Source organism: Oncorhynchus mykiss, chromosome 30 (assembly GCF_057628025.1).
Source record: "Oncorhynchus mykiss isolate SJ-2025 chromosome 30, ASM5762802v1, whole genome shotgun sequence".
In the NCBI taxonomy this organism is placed as follows: domain Eukaryota; kingdom Metazoa; phylum Chordata; class Actinopteri; order Salmoniformes; family Salmonidae; genus Oncorhynchus; species Oncorhynchus mykiss.
In genome coordinates, this window is record NC_143051.1 from 24,393,045 (window position 1) to 24,408,848 (window position 15,804).

A 15,804-nucleotide genomic window follows, 5' to 3' on the forward strand; every position below is an offset into this window, starting at 1 on the left:
TCTCTCTCTCTACCTGATTCCCTCTCCCTACCTAACTGATTCTCTCTCTTTCTACCTACCCGATTCTTTATCTCTCTCTCTACATACCTGATTCTCTCTCTTTATGTCTACCTACAGTACCTGATTCTCTCTCTCTTTATCTCTCTCGACCTACCTGATTCTTTATCTCTCTCTCTCTCTACATACCTGATTCTCTCTCTTTCTCTCTACCTACAGTACCTCTCTCTCTCTATCTCTCTCGGACTACCTGATTCACTCTCTCTCTACGTGATTCCCTCTCCCTACCTAACTGATTATCTCTCTTTCTACATACCTGAGTCTTTATCTCTCTCTCTTTCTACCGGATTCTCTTTCTTTCTCTCTCTCTCTACCTACCTTATTGTCTCTCTCTCTACCTACCTTACTCTCTCTCTCTCTCTAATTACATTATTCCCTCTCTCTCTACCTACCTGATTCTCTCTCTCTAACTCTCTTTCTACCTACCGGATTCTCGCTTTATTGGCATGGGAAATATATGTTTAATTCCCAAAGCAAGTGAAATAGATAAAAAAATAAAAAAAAGTTAAATAAACAAGAGACGATGAACAGTAAACATTACACTCATCAAAGTTCCAAATGAATAGAGACATTTCAAATGTCATATTATGGCTATATATAGTGTTGTACCGATGTGTAAATAGTTAAAGTACAAAAGGGAAAATAAATAAACATAAATATGGGTTGTATTTACAATGGTGTTTGTTCTTCACTGGTTGACCTTTTCTTGTGGCAACAGGTCACAAAACTTGCTGCTGTGATGGCACACTGTGGAATTTCACCCAACAGATATTGGAGTTTATCAAAATGGTATTTGTTTTCCAATTCTTTGTGGGTCTGTGTAATCTGTGTAAGCTCAATTTTCACCTCATTTTGTGGGCAGTATGCACATAGCCTGTCTTCTCTTGAGAGCCAGATCTGTGTACGGCGGCCAGATCTGCATTCGCTGCACTTCCCAGGAGTCACGTGTACCCATTGTCTCAGGAGGAGACGTTGGCTATGGAGACATATGTCACGGAATCTCTGAGACAGGGGTACATTCGGCCCTCCATGTCACCTGTCTCCTCAAGTTTATTTTCTTGTGAAGAAAAAGGAGGGAGGACTGCGTCCGTGCATTGATTATCGAGGTCTAAATTCGATCACAGTGGGATTTAGTTATCCGCTACCTCTCATCGCTACGGCGGTGGAATTATTCCACGGAGCGCGTTTTTTCACGAACTGGACCTCAGGAGCGCGTATAATCTGGTGCGTATTCGGGAGGGAGACGAGTGGAAAACAGCGTTTAGTACCACATCAGGCCACTATGAGTACCTTGTCATGCCGTTTGGGTTGAAGAATGCTCCAGCCATCTTTCAATCCTTTGTAAATGAGATTCTCAGGGACCTGTACGGGCAGGGTGTGGTGGTATACACTGATGACATCTTGATATATTTTGCCACACGCGCCGCCGCGCATGTCTCACTGGTGCGCAAGGTACTTGGGCGACTGTTGGAGCATGACCTATACGTCAAGGCTGAGAAATGTATGTTCTCCAAACGAGCCATTTCCTTCCTGGGTTATCGCATTTCCGCCTCGGGGGTGGTGATGGAGTGTGACCGCGTTAACGCTGTGCGTAATTGGCAGACTCCGACGACGGTAAAGGAGGTGCAGCGGTTTTTAGGGTTTGCCAATTACTACCGGAGGTTAATCCAGGGTTTTGGCCAAGTGGCGGCGCCTATTACCTCACTGCAGAAGGGGGGGCCGGTGCGTTTACGGTGGTCGGCCGAGGCAGATGGAGCTTTCAACCAGTTGAAGGCGCTGTTTAATGACGCGCCCGTGTTGGCGCATCCGGACCCTTCGTTAGCATTCATAGTGGAGGTGGATGCGTCCGAGGCTGGGGTCGGAGCCGTGCTCTCTCAGCACTCGGGTACACAACCGGTCCGGCGGAGCAGAACTATGATGTGGGGGACCGGGAGTTGCTATGGTAAAAGCCCTGAAGGTGTGGAGACACTGGCTTGAGGGGGCTAAACACCCTTTCCTCATCTGGACTGGCCACCGCAATCTGGAGTATATCCGGGCGGCGAGGAGACTGAATCCACGTCAGGCTAGGTGGGCCATGTTCTTTACTCGATTTAGATTTACCACCTCTTATAGACCATGTTTCCTAAAACACTAAGGCCGATCAATTGATTCGGTGGGCTCACACACTACCTTCTTCAGGTCATCCGGGGATTGCGAGGACAGTGCGGGGTCTTAGGGGGGAATACTGGTGGCCCACCTTAGCCAAGGACATGAGGCTCTTTGTCTCCTCCTGTTCGGTGTGCGCCCAGAGTAAGGCTCCTAGGCACAGGCCTAGAGGGAAGTTACAGCCCCTCCCGGTTCCACAACGGCCCTGGTCTCATCTATCGGTGGATTTTCTTACTGATCTTCCCCCGTCTCAGGGGAACACTACCATTCTGGTCGTTGTGGATCGGTTCTCTAAGCCCTGCCGTCTCCTCCCATTTATTGGTCTCCCTACGGCCCTACAGACTGCGGAGGCTCTATTTACCCATGTCTTCTGGCACTACGGGGTCGTAACTAGGACATCGTATCTGATCGAGGTCCCCAGTTCACGTCCCGTGTTTGGAGGGCGTTTATGGAGCGTCTGGGGGTCTCGGTCAGCCTGACCTCTGGTTATCACCCCGAGAGTAATGGGCAGGTGGAAAGAATGAACCAGGAAGTGGGTAGGTTTCTGCAGTCGTATTGCCAGGACCGACCAGGAGAATGGGCGTGGTACGTCCCATGGGCGGAGTTGGCCAGGAACTCACTCCGTCACTCCTCCACGAACATGTCGCCATTCCAATGCGTGCTGGGCTACCAGCCGATCCTGGCTCCGTGGCATCAGAGTCAGACCGAAGCTTCTGCGGTGGAGGAGTGGGTACAGCGCTCTAGGGAGACCTGGCGGGCAGTCCAGGACTCTCTTAAGCAGGCCGGTGGACGGCAGAAGAAGAGCGCTGACCGCCACCGCAGTAAGGCCCCTGTGTTCGCACCAGGGGACAGGGTCTGGCTCTCGACCCGAAACCTGCCCCTCCGCCTGCCCTGCCGGAAGCTAGGGCCGCAGTGTGTGGGTCCATTTAAAGTCCTGAGGAGGATAAACGAGGTGTGTTATAGATTGCAATTTCCCTCTCACTATCGCATTAACCCCTCGTTTCATGTGTCTCTCCTCAGGCCGGTGGTAGCTGGTCCCCTACAAGAAGGCGAGGTGCCGGAGCTCCCTCCGCCCCCTCTGGACATCGAGGGGTCCCCGGCGTACACGGTACGAGCTATTCTGGACTCGAGACGCCGGGTGAGGGGTCTGCAGTACCTCATGGACTGGGAGGGGTACGGTCCGGAGGAGAGGTGCTGGGTACCGGTGGGGGACATTTTGGGGGGGGGGGGTTCCCGCCGAAGATGGTGCCTCTTCCTGTTCGGGCGGCGCACGGCGGTTGTCGTCGCCGGCCTACTAGCTGCCACCGATCCCCTTTTCTGTTTCAGTTAGTTTTGTCTGATTAGTTGCACCTGTTTCGTGTTTAGGTTTGGTTGTGGGCTATTTAAACCCAGTAGGCCCACCGGCTTTTATGCGGGCTTGTTTTTCTGTTTGTGGTGTTTGATTATTCTTGTGGTTTCAGTTTCATACTGTTTGTTTGGACTGGGACTTTACGCGCCCTTGTGTGTGTGGCGTGACCGTCTCTCTGTTTTTTTGGAATATTAAAGATCCACATCTTTTGCACTACCCTGCTCTCTGCGCCTGACTCCTGCACTCACTACTTATTGAAGCCGTGACATCAATGGCTTCAGTGATATCATTTAAAACATTCATGGCTGCTGTAATTGTGCTATGCTTCTTGCTGAAGCCCGATTGGTACTTTGATAAAATAGAGTTAGTAAAAAAAAAAACTCTGTTAACTGTTCACTTACAAGGGTTTCAAGTTTTTTCACCAGGAGTGAGAGTTTTAAGATTTGCCTATAATCATTAAAAGTGGTAGGCCAAATGCTGATTTCCAGATCTTTGGAATTTCATTACATTCCAGGGTTAGACGGAACAGAGATGTACAGTGGGGCAAAAAAGTATTTAGTCAGCCACCAATTGAGCAAGTTCTCCCACTTAAAAAGATGAGAGAGGCCTGTAACTTTCATCATAGGTACATTTGCAAATAAATTCATAAAAAATCCTACAATGTGATTTTCTGGATTTTTTTTCTCATTTTGTCTGTCCTAGTTGAAGTGTACCTATGATGAAAATCAACATCACCAGCTGTCATCATAGGCAGCTCTATGGTGAGAAACATCTCGGTCTCCAAAAGCCCTGTGCTACCCAGAAGCACGAGTACAGGACATAACATAGCTGCTTCTGACTGTTCTATCACAGATGCCAGGAGCTGACACTGTCGTGGTCCATGTAGGGTCAAACAACATCAGGAGGGCTAACTCGGAACATTGAAAATTGATTTTAAAGAACTGATTTTAGCATTAAAAGACTCCAAAAAATGGCCAATAATTTCAGGTCCAGTACCATCGTTGGGCCGCAGGTGTGAAAGATTCAGCAGACTGCTGGCATTACACATCCGGCTAAAATACTACTGTAGCTCTGCTGGAGTCTCTTTTATTGATAACTTTGACACCTTCTGGAAACAGAAGATACTCTACAGGAATGACAGAGTCCATCCAAATCATCTTGGCTCCTGGACTTTGTCCACGCATTTCAAGGCTGCGTTGAAACAATGACTGGTAAATGATCCAAGACCAGCTCAGATAACCCTACCATTGTGACAATGAGTCGTCATAATGCTGCATCAAATGTACATGATCTTAGGGGCATTGGCAAACACAATGTAAGTAATTTAATTTATGTACCACTAACTGCACCGAATACATCTGTTTATCCTACAGCTATTGTAAGCGGTAATCATGAGCCTATAAACCAGAGCTACACTGTTAGCACTGAGGCGGTGTGCAATAGTAGGAAGACCACTTTATGCAGCTCACTCTGGGGCGGCAGGTAGCCTAGTGGTTAGAGTGTTGGACTTGTAACCGAAAGATCAAATCCCCAAGCTGAGGCAAAAATCTGTCGTTCTGCCACCAGAACAAGGCAGTTTACCCACTGTTCCTAGGCCATAATTGAAAATAGGAATGTATTCTTAAGTGACTTGCCTAGTTAAATAAAGGTACAATTAAAAACTGTGCACTATCAGCACCAATGTAAATAACATGAGTAAATCTACCTCTGTTAATAAGCTTCCCAGTAAAGCATTAAAAACAATCAAGCAACCCAGAAAAGTGCTAAAAATAGGCCATATTAACATATGGAGCCTAAGAAACAAGGTCCATGAAGTCAATAACTTGCTTGTAACATATGACATTCAACTCATTTAGATAATACCTTTGTTGATACAGTGGTAACAAGAAATGGTTATAACATCTACTGAAAAGACAGAAATGCCAACGAAGGCGGTTCTGCGGTCTATATTCAGAACCACATTCCTGTAAAGCTTAGAGACGATCTGAAGTTAAATACTGTTGAAGTAATATGGTTACAGGTTCATCTGCCTCACCTAAAGTCCATTCTTGTGGGAAGCTGCTATAAACCACCAATCAGTATCTGGACAATATGTGTGAAATGCTTGATGCTTAAAATAGTTAATGTGTGTGACTTCAACAGAGAAGTATATGATAGCCGTTAAATATTGACTAGCTATTATCAAGCTGCCCACTCAGGAAAAAAATTCTAACTGTAACCAGTGCTTGCAACCTGGATCAGGTTGTCAGTCTACCTACCAGGGTTGACTGACAGCACAGGAAATAAATCATCAACATGTATTTTACTAATGCTGCAGATATTTGTTTTAAAGCAGTATCCAAATCCATCGGATGTAGTGATCACAATATAATAGCCATATCTAGGAAAACCAAAGTTACAAAGGCTGGGCCTAATATAGTGTGTAAGAGGTCATACAAGAAGTGTTGTAGTGATTCATATGTTGATGATGTAAAGAATATTTGCTGGTCTGTGGTGTGTAATGAGGAGCAACCAGACGCTGCACTTGACACATTTATGAAACTACTTATTCCAGTTACTAATAAGCACGCACCCATTAAGAAAATGACTGTAAAAACTGCTAAATCCCCTTGGATTGATGAGGAATTGAACAATTGTATGGTTGAGAGGAATGAAGCAAAAGGTATGACAATTAAGTGTGGCAGCCCAACTGATTGGTAAGCGTACTGCAAATTAAGAAATCATGTGATTAAACTAAATTTAAAAAAAACTACACTATGAAACAAAGATACATTATATAAAGAATGATAGTAAAAAGATTTGGGGCACCTTAAATTTTGGGGAAAAAAGCCAACTCGGCTCCTTCATTTATTGAATCAGATGGCTGATTCATCACAAAGCCCACTGATATTGCAAACTACTTTAATGACTTCTTCATTGGCAAGATAAGCAAACGTAGGGAAGACATGCCAGCAACAAACGCTGACACTACACATCCAAGTATATCGGACCAAATTATGAAAGACAAGAATTGTACTTTTGAATTAAGTAAAGTCAGTGTGGAAGAGGTGAAAAACGTATTGTTGTCTATCAACAATGACAAGCCACCAGGGTCTGACAATCTAGATGGAAAATTACTGAGGATTATAGCAGATGATATTGCCACTCCTAATTGCCACATTTTCAATTTAAGCCTACTACAGAGTGTGTGCCCTCAGGCCTGGAGGGAAGCTAATGTCATTCCGCTACCCAAGAATAGTAAAGCCCCCTTTACTTGGTCAAATAGTCGACCAATCAGCCTGTTACCAACCCTTAGTAAACTTCTGGAAAAAATTGTGTTTGACCAGATACAATGCTATTTTACAATAAACAAATGGACAACAGAATTTCAACATTCTTATAGGGAAGGACACTCAACAAGCACAGCACTTACACAAATGACTGATGATTGGCTGAGAGAAATTGATGATAAAATTATTGCGGGGGCTGTCTTAGACTTCAGTGCAGCTTTAGACATTATCGATCATTGTCTGCTTCTGGAAAAACGTATGTGCTATGGCTTTACACCTCCTGCTATAATGTGGATAAAGAGTTACTTGTCTAACAGAACACAGAGGGTGTTCTTTAACGGAAGCCTATCAAATATAATCCAGTTAGAATCAGGAACTCCCCAGGGTAGCTGTTTAAGCCCATTGCGTTTTTCAATTTTTACTAATGACATGCCACTGACTGAGTAAAGCCAGAGTTTCTATGTATGTGGATGACTCAACACTACACACGTCAGCTACTACAGCGACTGAAATGACTGCAACACTCAACAAAGAGCTGCAGTTCGTGTCAGAGTGGGTGGCAAGGAATAAGTTAGCCCTAAATATTTCTAAAAAACATATAACTACCTCGTCTATCACTGATATCATTATTGATATTGTTCTTGTACATACTGCATATTATTGTATGTAATATTAACACTATCTAGTTCTATTGCACTTAGCAAGATGTGGCTGGGGGTTATAGTATTTCTTTCACATGACCCATGAAAGTGCATCTGGGTAGGCGTCATCTAATATTTATAAAATATTTTCATCTGGACACTTTATGTTTACCTAGATTTTTTCCTTATTGTAGGCTACTACTTTTACAACTTTTAATCTTAATCTTTACTTCTCACTATTTAGCACATGACCTCACATGTGAATCCTTAAAGATTAGTGTGGGGCTGGCTTAAGAGGGTGTGAACAATGCTGAATGGGTGTAGACAAAGGGGAGTTCTCCAGTAGGTACCAAAAGATTCAAAGGCCATTTTCTCAAAAGTGAGGTTACAAGTTGATTAACTTTCAAATCAGAATTACTTTCCAATTGTTCCTCAAAAATGCAGTGTATGATATACCATTTTGTAGCTCTGTGTCTCTGCTTTAATCCAATGTAAAAAACACAATTTCAAATTCAAGACCGAATCAAGGTGGTCGGTCACAAATGTGTGTGTTTTTTGTCAATTTTAACCGCACACTTCTTTGTGTACATAGATTTTATAATGTTGTATGTTTTTAACCCGACACCGCTTTCCATCAATTTGTATAGCAGACCCTCATGCCAATTTTTAAAAAAAAATCAAATAAAAAAAGCATGAGAAGACTTTGCCTTTGTTTTGGTTTGTTTGTTGGTCAATTAGGGTGTGCAGGGTGAATATGTGGTCTCGTACAGTAATTTGGTAAAAAGCCAATTTGACATTTTCTCATTACATTGTTTTCACTGAGGAAATGTACGAGTCTGTTGTTAATGATAATGCAGAGGATTTTCCAAAGGTTGCTGTTGACGCATATCCCACAGTAGATTCTCTCCCCCTCGCTCTATCAACCTGATTCTCTCTCTCTCTCTCTACCTACCTACATGATTCTCTCTCTCTCTCTCTCTCTCTCTCTCTCTCTCTCTCTCAACCTGTTCCTCTACTGCATTTTGCTTTGTGCTTTTGCTTCTCAATAGGTAATGTAGTTTTGTTGTGACTGTGTTGTAATTTGGTTTATTCTGATTGATTGGATGTTCTGGTCCTGAGGCTTCAGTGTGTTAGTGTACTCAGCCCTGGGACCAGCTGGCTGAAGGGACTCTTTCCCTTGCTCAGGTCTTGTCATTGCAGGGCGTGGTAATGATATGAGATGGGGTCTATGTATTTTAGATGTTTCCAAAACTTAAATGCTCTTTCTCTCTCTCTTGCTCTCTCTCTCTACCTTATTCTCTCACTCAATTCAAATCAGTTCAATTTGCTTTATTGGCATGACGTAACAATGTACATATTGCAAAGCTTACTTTGGATATTTACAATATGAAAATAATAAGAATCTAAATTGTCAATGGGACAACAGTAACAGCAATAACAAAGGGTCAAAATAACCATACATTGAACAATAACAATAAGCATACAGTATGCAGGTTGATTTGTCTGTCAGACACTGTCTCTCCCTTATTATCTCTCTCTCTCTACCTTATTATCTCTCTCTCTACCTGAGTCTCTCTCTCTCAACCTGATTCTCTCTCTCTACCTTATTCTCTCTCTCTCACTCTACCTTATTCTCTCTCTCTACCTTATTTTCTCTCTCTCTCTCTCTCTCTCTCTCTAGCTGATTATCTCTCTCTACCTGATTCTCTCTCTCTACCTTATTCTCTCTCTCTCTCTCTCTACATGATTCTCTCTCTCTCTAACTGATTCTCTCTCTCCTGTGACAGTGGTGTCCATGTGATATTTCCCATATGATGCTTGTCGACTCTGTTTGAAGCTCATAACAAGATATCACAGCACACCCTTAAGCAGGGCATTTTACCAGCAGGTATTTACGTGATCGCCAGCAGGTGGTGTTTGCCTGATCGCCAGCAGGTGTTTGCCTGATCGCCAGCAGGTGGTGTTTGCCTGATCGCCAGTAGGTGTATGCCTGATCGCCAGAAGGTGTTTACGTGATCGCCAGCAGGTGGTGTTTGCCTGATTGCCAGCAGGTGGTGTTTGCCTGATCGCCAGAAGGTGTTTACGTGATCGCCAGCAGGTGGTGTTTGCCTGATCGCCAGCAGGTGTTTGCCTGATCACCAGAAGGTGTTTGCCTGATTGCCATCAGTTATTTACCTGATCACCAGCAGGTGTTTGGGTTACCTGATCGCCAGAAGGTGTTTGCCTGATTGCCATCAGTTGTTTACCTGATCACCAGCAGGTGTTTGCCTGATCGCCAGAAGGTGTTTGCCTGATTGCCATCAGTTATTTACCTGATCACCTGCAGGTGTTTACCTGATCGCCAAAAGGTGTGTACCTGATCATCAGCAGGTGACAATAAACCGAAAATTACTGACACCGAGAGAGGGAGGAGAGAAATGTGAGTATATACTGTATTTCTCACCTCTTAATATTGAGTTCATGGCACCACTTTAGTATTATTTTGATGCACCCACGGAGTGGAGCGTGCCACTTGCAGTGAATAGGACAACATCAAGTAGCCTAGGCTAAGTGCTGGAAAGGTTTTGTAGGACATTAGCCTGATAGCCATGTAGGCTAATTGATTAATCTATTTAGAAACAGTGTTTTGAGTTCCCACTCCCTCAGGTAGTGAACAATATTCATTATCTTCAGAAAGTATTCACAACCCTTGACGTTTTCCACATTTTGATGTGTTACAAAGCGGGATTAAAACAAAATTGAAAAATAAAACATTTTATATCGCAATATGAAAAGTGTCAATTTATTTCCGGCGCCGACAGAGATGGCCGCCTTGCTTCGCGTTCCTAGGAAACTATGCAGTATTTTGTTTTTTTAAGTGTTATTTTTTACATTGGTACCCCAGGTAATCTTAGGTTTCATTACATACAGTCGGGAGGAACTACTGAATATAAGAGCAATGTCAAATCACCATCATTACGACCAAGAATATGACTCTCCCGAAGCGGATCCTGTGTTTTGCCTTCCACCCAGGACAATGGATCGGATCCCAGCCGGCGACCCAAAACAACGACGTCGTAAAAGGGGCAAACGAGGTGGTCTTCTGGTCAGGCTCCGGAGACGGGCACATCGCGCACCACTTCATAGCATACTACTCGCCAATGTCCAGTCTCTTGACAATAAGGTTGATGAAATCCGAGCAAGGGTAGCATTCCAGAGAGACATCAGAGACTGTAATGTTCTTTGCTTCACGGAAACATGGCTCACTCGAGAGACGCTAACGGAGTCGGTGCAGCCGACAGAAACAAGCATCTTTCTGGTAAGAAGAGGGGTGGGGGTGTATGCCTTATGATTAACGAGACGTGGTGTGATCATAACAACATACAGGCACTCAAGTCCTTCTGTTCACCTGACTTAGAATTCCTTACAATCAAATGTTGACCGCATTATCTACCAAGGGAAGCTGTTTTTCAGTCTCTCGGTCCCTGCTTTGATGCACCTGTACTGACCTCGCCTTCTGGATGATAGCGGGGTGAACAGGCAGTGGCTCGGGTGGTTGTTGTCCTTGATGATCTTTATGGCCTTCCTGTGACATCGGGTGGTGTAGGTGTCCTGGAGGGCAGGTAGTCCCCCCAAGCAGACTCCATGTAAACTGGAAACCACATATCCTGAGGCTGCATTCATTATAGCTGGGGATTTTAACAAGGTTAATCTGAAAACAAGACTCCCTAAATTCTATCAGCATATCGATTGCGCAACCAGGGCTGGTAAAACCCTGGATCATTGTTATTCTAACTTCCGTGACGCATATAAGGCCCTCCCCCGCCCTCCTTTCGGAAAAGCTGACCACAACTCCATTTTGTTGCTTCCAGCCTACAGACAGAGCCTAAAACAAGAAGCTCCCGCGCTCAGGTCTGTTCAACGCTGGTCGACCAATCTGATTCCACGCTTCAAGACTGCTTCGATCACGTGGATTGGGATATGTTCCGCATTGCGTCCAACAACAATCAACGTCCAACAAACAATCATTAGAAAGTGCATTGACGATGTTATACCCACAGCAACGATTAAAACATTCCCAAACCAGAAACCGTGGATTAATGGCAGCATTCGCGCGAAACTGAAAGCGCGGTCCACCGCTTTTAACCAGGGCAAGGTGACCTGAAACATGACCGAATACAAACAGTGTAGCTATTCCCTCCGCAAGGCTATCAAACAAGCTAAGCGTCAGTATAGAGACAAAGTAGAGTCGCAATTCAACGGCTCAGACACAAGAGGTATGTGGCAGGGTCTACAGTCAATCATGGATTACAAAAAGAAAACCAGCCCCGTCGCGGACCAGGATGTCTTGCTTCCAGACAGACTAAATAACTTTTTTGCCCACTTTGAGGACAATACAGGGCCACTGACACGGCCCGCTACTAAATCCTGCGGACTCTCCTTCACTGCAGCCGACGTGAGTAAAACATTTAAACATGTTAACCCTCGCAAGGCTGCAGGCCCAGACGGCATCCCCAGCCGCGTCCTCAGAGCATGCGCAGAACACCTGGCTGGTGTGTTTACAGACATATTCAATCAATCCTTATCCCAGTCTGCTGTTCCCACATGCTTCAAGAGGGCCACCATTGTTCCTGTTCCCAAGAAAGCTAAGGTAACTGAGCTAAACGACTACCACTCACTTCCGTCATCATGAAGTGCTTTGAGAGACTAGTCAAGGACCATATCACCTCCACCCTACCTGACACCCTAGACCCACTCCAATTTGCTTACCGCCCCAATAGGTCCACAGACAACGCAATCGCAACCACACTGCACAATGCCCTAACCCATCTGGACAAGAGGAATACCTATGTGAGAATGCTGTTCATGTCACGTTCTGACCTTTATTTCCGTTGTTTTGTATTTATTTAGTATGGTCAGGGCGTGAGTTGGGTGGGCAGTCTATGTTTGTTTTTCTATGTTTTGGGGCATTTCTATGTTTTCGGCCTAGTATGGTTCTCAATCAGAGGCAGGTGTCATTAGTTGTCTCTGATTGAGAATCATACTTAGGTAGCCTGGGTTGCACTGTTTGTTTGTGGGTGATTGTCTATGTTGATGGCTTGTTTCAGCGCAGCTCACATTAGCTTCACGGTTGTTATTTTGTTTACTGGTTTTGTATAGTTTTCAGTGTTCACTACTTTCTTTATTAAAGATTGACCATGGACACTTACCACGCCGCGTATTGGTCCTCAGATCCTTTTCGCCTCTCCTCTTCAGATGAAGAGGAGGACGGCCGTGACAGAATCACCCACCAACCAAGGACCAAGCGGCGTGGTAAAAAACAGCGACGGCAGATGCAGCAGCAGCAACAACAACAGCGGCCGGCTTCACAGGACTACACAACTTGGGAGGAGGTAGACAGATGGGCCATCGACCCAGGGAGAGTGCCGGAGCCCGCCTGGGATTCGATGGAGCAGTGCAAGGAAGGTTACAGGAGAATGAGGTTGGCGAAGGCAGCAGGGCAGTGCGACAGGTACGAGAGACAGCCCCAAACATTTTTTTTGGGGGGGCACACGAGGGGTGGAGCTAAGCCAGGTAGCAAACCTGCGCTCACTCCTCGTGCTTATTATAAGCAGCGTGATACTGGGCAGGCACCGTGTTATGCGGTTAAGCGCACGGTGTCGCCAGTACGTGTCCATAGCCCGGTGCGCTATAGGACAGCCCCCCGAGAGTGTCATGCGAGTGCGGGCATCGAGCCAGGGCGTATGGTGCCTGCTCAGCGGGTCTGGTCGCCGGTACGCAGTTTTGGTCCAGGGTATCCTGCGCCGGCTCTGCGTGCTGTGTCTCCGGGGCGCTGGGAGGGTGCAGTGCGTCCTCTGCCTGCGCTCCGCTCGTGCCGGGCGAATGTGGGAGTGGAGCCTAAGGGAGAGGTGCGTGTAGTAAGCACTAGATCTCCCGTGCTTACCCACAGCCCGGTTCAACCTGTGCCTGCACTCTGGAGGGTCCGGGCTAGAGTGGTTATCCAGCCTGGGGAGGTGGTGCCAAGGTTGCGCACCAGAGCTCCAGTGCTCCCCCACAGCCCGGTCCTTCAGGTGCCTCCTCCTAACCCCAAGCCTCCTGAAGGGCTCCCCAGCCTGGTGGTTCCTGTGGCAGCCCCACGCACCAGGCTGTCTCTCTGTCTCCTCCCTGCAGGTGGTCCCGCCTGTCCGGCGCCGCTGCCGGAGTCTCCCGCCTGTCCGGCGCCGCTGCCGGAGTCTCCCGCCTGTCCGGCGCCGCTGCCGGAGTCTCCCGCCTGTCCGGCGCCGCTGCCGGAGTCTCCCGCCTGTCCGGCGCCGCTGCCGGAGTCTCCCGCCTGTCCGGCGCCGCTGCCGGAGTCTCCCGCCTGTCCGGCGCCGCTGCCGGAGTCTCCCGCCTGTCCGGCCCCGCTGCCGGAGCCTCCCGCCTGTCCGGCGCCGCTGCTGGAGCCTCCCGCCTGTCCGGCGCCGCTGCCGGAGCCTCCAGCCTGTCCGGCGCCTCTGCCGGAGCCTCCCGCCTGTCCGGCGCCTCTGCCGGAGCCTCCCGCCTGTCCGGCGCCTCTGCCGGAGCCTCCCGCCTGTCCGGCGCCTCTGCCGGAGCCCCTCTGTCCCGAGCAGCTGCCCCACCTCTGTCCCGAGCAGCTGCCCCACCTCTGTCCCGAGCAGCCCCTCTGTCCAGTGGGGTCACTAAGTAGGGTGGCCATGGTGAGGAAGCCACGGAGGCGGACAATAAGGCGGACTAAGACAATGATGAGGTGGGGTCCGCGTCCCGCGCCGCCACCGCGGACAGACGCCCACCCAGACCCTCCCCTATAGGTCAAGGTTTTGCGGCCGGAGTCCGCACCTTTGGGGGGGGGGGGTACTGTCACGTTCTGACCTTTATTTCCGTTGTTTTGTATTTATTTAGTATGGTCAGGGCGTGAGTTGGGTGGGCAGTCTATGTTTGTTTTTCTATGTTTTGGGGCATTTCTATGTTTTCGGCCTAGTATGGTTCTCAATCAGAGGCAGGTGTCATTAGTTGTCTCTGATTGAGAATCATACCTGGGTTGCACTGTTTGTTTGTGGGTGATTGTCTATGTTGATGGCTTGTTTCAGCGCAGCTCACATTAGCTTCACGGTTGTTATTTTGTTTACTGGTTTTGTATAGTTTTCAGTGTTCACTACTTTCTTTATTAAAGATTGACCATGGACACTTACCACGCCGCGTATTGGTCCTCAGATCCTTTTCGCCTCTCCTCTTCAGATGAAGAGGAGGACGGCCGTGACAGTTCATCGACAACAGCTCAGCATTTAACACCATAGTACCCTCCAAACTCGTCATCAAGCTCGAGACCCTGGGTCTCGACCCCGCCCGGTGCAACTGGGTTCTGGACTTCCTGACGGGCCGCCCCCAGGTGGTGAGGGTAGGTAACAACATCTCCACCCCGCTGATCCTCAACACTGGGGCCCCACAAGGGTACGTTCTGAGCCCTCTCCTGTACTCCCTGTTCACCCACGACTGCGTGGCCGTGCACGCCTCCAACTCAATCATCAAGTTTGCAGACGACACTACAGTGGTAGGCTTGATTACCAACAACAACGAGTCGGCCTACAGGGAGGAGGTGAGGGCCCTCGGAGTGTGTTGTCAGGAAAATAACCTCACAATCAACGTCAACAAAACTAAGGAGATGATTGTGGACTTCAGGAAACAGCAGAGGGAGCACCCCCCTATCCACATCGACGGGACAGTAGTGGAGAGGGTAGTACGTTTTAAGTTCCTCGGCGTACACATCACGGACAAACTGAATTGGTCCACCCACACAGACAGCGTTGTGAAGAAGGCTCAGCAGCGCCTCTTCAACCTCAGGAGGCTGAAGAAATTTGGCTTGTCACCAAAAGCACTCACAAACTTCTACAAATGCACGATCAAGAGCATCCTGTTGGGCTGTATCACCGCCTGGTACGGCAACTGCTCCGCCCACAACCGTAAGGCTCTCCAGAGGGTAGTGAGGTCTGCACAACGCATCACCGGGGGCAAACTACCTGCCCTCCAGGACACCTACACCACCCGATGTCACAGGAAGGCCATAAAGATCATCAAGGACAACAACCACCCGAGCCACTGCCTGTTCACCCCGCTATCATCCAGAAGGCGAGGTCAGTACAGGTGCATCAAAGCAGGGACCGAGAGACTGAAAAACAGCTTCTATCTCAAGGCCATCAGACTGTTAAACAGCCACCACCAACATTGAGTGGCTGCTGCCAACATACTGACTCAACTCCAGCCACTTTAATAATGGAAATTAATGTAAAAGAAATTCACTAGCCACTTTAAACAATGCCAATTAATATAATGTTTACATACCCTACATTACTCATCTCATATGTGTATA

At 47.3% G+C, this 15,804-nt stretch overlaps 1 protein-coding gene across 1 annotated transcript in view; it reads right to left on the reverse strand.

Moving 5' to 3' along the window:
- The window catches only part of LOC110488154 (retinoic acid receptor alpha-A), a 146,551-nt gene that overhangs the window by 83,498 nt on the left and 47,249 nt on the right, over positions 1–15,804 (reverse strand). The gene's annotated exons all lie outside the window — the stretch shown is intronic.